Consider the following 4979-nt stretch of genomic DNA (forward strand, 5'->3'; position numbering starts at 1 on the left):
AGAGAGAGAGAGAGAACTCTTTCCTGAAAAGAAAATCTTTGGTCTGTAAAAAATCTTTTTGGCTATTTTCTCCCCAACAGTTTTACAGATCCTAAAAGACTCTACCGTCCTGTCTTCTTGCCCCCACCCCCCAAACCCAGAAAGGGGGAAAAAAACACACGAAAATAAGCCCAAGTCCTTAGCCTAAGGCCACGCGATTCTAGCAAAAGCAAAGCCTTGAAACTTTGCGATCATTCTCGCAAACTTCGGGATAATGAGATCAACCTCGAAGAAGTTTCACACTAAAATACAGAAATACAGCGAGAGTTGAGCAGCGCAAGAAACTGCAGCGCTGAGCGCCGCGAAATGCACACTCGGTGATTTTAGTATCTGCCTGCCGTTTTCGCGCGTGTGCGCGTGTTTACCAGTTTTACAATTGCCCCCCTTTCTTCCTTGGCACCTGGTGGGTTTTGTTGTAGTTGTTCCAGCTCCCTCCTGCGGTTCCAAACTATCCCGCAAGCCTTCTACCCTCTGAATTAAAACTTAGGCTTGACTCTGGGAGCATGGAGGACCCCCGCAGCCGGCCGGACCACAGCTACCAGCATGCCGCTCAACTGCTGAATTTTCGCGGATGCCCAGATGTCTTCGCTAGTCAGTGGCGCCAAGGAACCCACTAGGTCCCAGACCAGACAAGAGGTGGTTAGAGTGGAGGTTTAGCCAAGAGCTCCTTAGGGGAACAGCATCTCCCCTAGTTCAGAGTCTCCCACGTAGCGCCTTGTGCCCAGCACTCCACCTGCCCCTGTGGCCCCTTCTGGTCATCTTGTGGAGACTGGGTCTGTGGCTGCTGCAGGCCAGCGAAACCCATTGCCTTTACAGTCCGAATCCATCTGAATTTGCATCCCACTCTCTCAAAGATTTGTGCCACCCGGGCAAGGAGGGAAGAAAGAAGCAGAGTTTATTTATTTTTTTTTTAGCATCCAGGATCTATTTTATAAAGGATTTCTCCCAGATTTTTTTTTTTGAGTCTTTCACATAGTTCAGACTGTCCTCGAACTTGCTATGTAGCCAAGGACACCCTTAAACTTCTGTTTCTCCTGCCTTCTCCGAGTGCTGGGCTCTCTACCATGCCTGGTTTTTTCTAGATTTGTGTTGTGACGTTTTGCAAATATACAAGAAAGTTATGAATAAAAGACTATTGACTCTCCACCCAGACGTAACATCATCTGTTAGTTCCTTGAAATTCATTCTCTTCCCCCTGTTCTGAGAGAGAGAGAGAGAGAGAGAGAGAGAGAGAGAGAGAGAGAGAGAGAGAGTCAGTGGCATCATTTGAAAATCGTGGCCACCCTTACACTTCATCTCTTTACACTTATGCACAGTTCTTGTAAGAACCTGGACACCCTGCTATTAACTTCAATACCATTCCCATACCTCCCTAGTAAACAGCGCCTTCCCAAAGGATATCTAGCCTATAGAAGAAAGACTCCCTTTCTTTTCCTACTCCAGACTCAAAACTTAAGTCATAAAGACTGTCCTTCTTGGACTGGATGTATATATAAACTGTTATCCACTGCCTCGGTGTCATGTTCACCCCCTAAGTGGACCGCCAGGACCTAAGGGAGTCCTCTACCTGAGGGAGAGTTTGGCAGAATGGCCAGAGCGCAGAAGACTCAACAGAGCCCAGACGAGGATGGGAGCTGAGCACTCTCCTTCTGCAGTCTGAGGGTCCCTTGTTTCCTCATCCTGTTTTAGGCACCCCCAAGAAAAGCAGTCCCAAGAGGCTAATCTTATCCGTCCTGTACCCTCCTGGCAGCCCCGAAGACTTGGGCCCTAGTGACTTTAGAGTGACATTTGTGGCATGGGTCTTTGAGCTGGAACTTGTGTCCTTGGGTTTGCTTCCCTTCCCCCTTTCCCCTTTCCCCTTTCTCCCTGGTTTTTGTCTCCCTGCACCCGCGGCTACGAGGCTCTGTACGTGGCCACTGCAGGCTCCCCGTGTCCTTCCCGGCCCTTCCTGGCTTCGGGCCAAGCTCGCACGGCCGCCCCCTCCCCCCCTTCCGCCCCGGGGCCTCCGAATGAGCAAGCGACTGGCTGGGCCGGGCGCGGAGCAGCCTGGCCACGCCCCCCGGGCCGGCTTTTTCTAGGGCTGCTGCGGGCCACTGGGCGCTGGCTGCTCCCGCTCGCCTCTTGGGGTGCGCTCAGCTCCAGCCCAACTCCGCCAACTCCGCCAGCTCCAGCACCGCTCCAGCCCGGTTCCAGCCCGATTCCAACCCAGCTCCGGCCCGGCTCCCGTTCTCCACCACGCCTCTCTGTGAGTTCCTCGCCTCGCGAACCCTAGTTCCCCGCTGTCCGTCCCTCTGTCCCTCGGTGTCCCGCACCACCGCAACCTCGCGCCCTCCCAAGTCCCAGAGATCCGCTCTTCTTCCCTCACAACCTTGCCACACCCTCCGCCCTTTTTTTCTCCCTGTCTGTCAGTCCGTCTGTCTGTCCGCCTCCCCGCCCGCCTTTTCCTTCCTCTGTCCAGCTTCCCCGGCTTGTTTTCTAGGTCGACGCGACTGAGCAGCTTCGCAGGAAAATCCCAGAAACCTTTGCAAAAAGCTTACAATGAAATTTAAGAAGTTCTACCATTTCGGCGCCATTTTCGAGTGGAGTGAGAGGTGACTTGGGATCTAAAAAAAAAACGAGGGGGTAAGGGGACCCCTACACTATGACTGTGCTGACTACAGACTGTAACAGATGCAGGGATAATTCTGGGGGGGGAGTTCTGCATCGCGCTGGGTGGGGGTGGGGGTGGAAAGTGTGTTCGGGGTCGGGGGGGGGAGTACAAATCTTTAAAATGTCTAGCAAGTAGTATGGCCAGGGAACTTCTCAGAAAACGGACTGAGAAGAGTAGGGAGGGGTGGGGAGAGAAAAATGAGTGAGGGGCAGTGGCAGGCTGTCAGCCTCGCCAGGGTGGGGAGCAACTAGTTTTGACAGACTGTAATGGGACTTGGGGCGACTCATTTGTAAGCAGTAAAGAATGTCCTGGAAAGAAATGTAAAATTCATTTTACACTATTTCTCCCTAATTAAAACTTTTCAAGGTTGTTTAGTTTTTTCCAGTGTGAAACTCGACATTGGAAAAGTTTGGCTCCAAGGTGCGGACGTGTGCATCGTGTGTTTTGGGTGTGGGGGTGCATGGCATCTGTAACGTTAAAAGACAAACCGTTCTCAACTGGGAAGAGAGGAAGAGGCGTATTCTTTGGCTCTTAAATCATTTGGCCAAACACGTAGCAGTTCTGAAGTGGGTGGGGCCATGGCAACTCTAAAGTATTGATTCTTTGTCTATTGTATCAGCGAATGACCCTCTCTAGAAGTGACCATACGCCTCTTTGTGCTTTCCTTTCGTAAGTAAAGTTAAGCCCAAGGGGAAATATATAAACCGGGGGAGTGAGATGGCTTTTTAGGGATATAAGTCGTTGTAGAGTGCCTGGAAGAAAAGAAATGGATGAAGTAAAATCTAAAGATGAATTTGGTTCCCGTGTATTCGTTAAAAAAATGGTTTAGAAGGACCTTCGTCTCTGACGATGATGTTACTTCGAGCAAACTTTTATTTTTATAAGTAAGCTAAGGAAATGTTAAATTAGGAGGGACTTTAATCTCTGATGTGACATATTTGTTCCACATATTTGTGTGGAATATAAAATTAAAGTGGGAGAAAGTTACGTATCTTTAAAGTATAATTGTACCTTTACTAAACATGTTTTTTTTTTCTCTCCTCTTTTTAAGGGTGACCATCGACTTTTTTTCTCCACTGTTCCATGTCCATGTAAAAGTGACTTGTAATATAGCCAAGAAAAGATGGAAATTTTTCGTTTCAACTTAAGGAGTGGGGCTGTTACTATTAATAGCTTTATTTATCATGACCTAAGCAATGCATTTGTTAGCGCTGGATCATAATCTGTTATGTTAGGAATTTTGTACTTAGTTTAACTACAGACTCTGTATATTAATTAATTAATCAATTAATTAGCATAAATTAAATTAGCATTCACTGTACTAGTTTTGAAAAACTGACATAATTTTAAATGCAAATACAGGAAATTTGGCGACATTCAATTTCTGTTTATGTACACAGAATGTATTTTTACTTTCAAAGGCACTATAGTTTTATTGTTTTAGTTATTAGGTCTGTGGTTAAGGACTAAAGAATGTTTTTGTGCTTTCTTGAATGCTTTGTTTAAAGAAGGAAATGAATCAATGTAACTTGTTTCTCACATGTGTCCATTTTGAAAAGCAACAGTGGGAGCTAAGGAGTTAATCACTAAGGAGCATGCACAGTGCCGGCCATTTCAAGACGTGCAGTTTTTGGTGGAGTTGCTTAAGAAGGAGTGATTTGTATCTAACATCAAGGATGTCATTTACTTAAAGTTCTTGATTTGTGATTTGATGTTGATGATGATAAATGTAAATTTATATATAAATAAGCTTGAATAGCCAGCAATGTATGAGAACATCCAGGGGTTTCTCAGCTTTGTCCTTAAAAATAACTAAAGACAAGATGTTTACTGTAAGAATGGAGGGAACTACTAGAACAAGTCTATCCCATGCCTATAGTATTAGTAAAACCAACTGGGACTACCCAGAGGGATTTTTTTGATTATCGAAAGTTCCTTGCATTGATTTCCAATAAATAACCAAAACCCGGGTCAATAAATGAAACTTATACAAGGTAGCAGGAAGTTTCAGCAAGACTTTGGAGCTGGCAAGAGTGATCCAGATGTTGCCAAATTGTCTCAGTTTATTTAATCCCACTTTTCATCTGCTATCAGAGGTAAGAGTCTCCCCCACCCCACTATCTGCCATAACCCTGCTTTCCACCAACACACCCTTTGCCTCACCAGCAGATCCTGGAAATCAAGCAAATTTCTAAGAAGTATTAGCTTACAAGAGTCCACCAACTTGGAGTGCTATGTCCTAAGAGGCAAACATTGTAATTCTCCCAAGGGCAGGGCAAACAGGGACTCC

At 46.4% G+C, this 4979-nt stretch overlaps 1 long non-coding RNA gene across 1 annotated transcript; it reads left to right on the top strand.

The window, feature by feature from the left end:
- The first annotated feature begins 2216 nt into the window (after window positions 1-2216).
- LOC116888630 lies at window positions 2217-4620 on the top strand. The gene is made up of 4 exons (XR_004386330.1): window positions 2217-2284; window positions 2519-2630; window positions 3056-3109; window positions 3741-4620. It is a non-coding gene; the product is annotated as an uncharacterized LOC116888630 (long non-coding RNA).
- Window positions 4621-4979: the final 359 nt, after the last annotated feature.

This window comes from Rattus rattus, chromosome X (assembly GCF_011064425.1).
Source record: "Rattus rattus isolate New Zealand chromosome X, Rrattus_CSIRO_v1, whole genome shotgun sequence".
Lineage (NCBI taxonomy): Eukaryota > Metazoa > Chordata > Mammalia > Rodentia > Muridae > Rattus > Rattus rattus.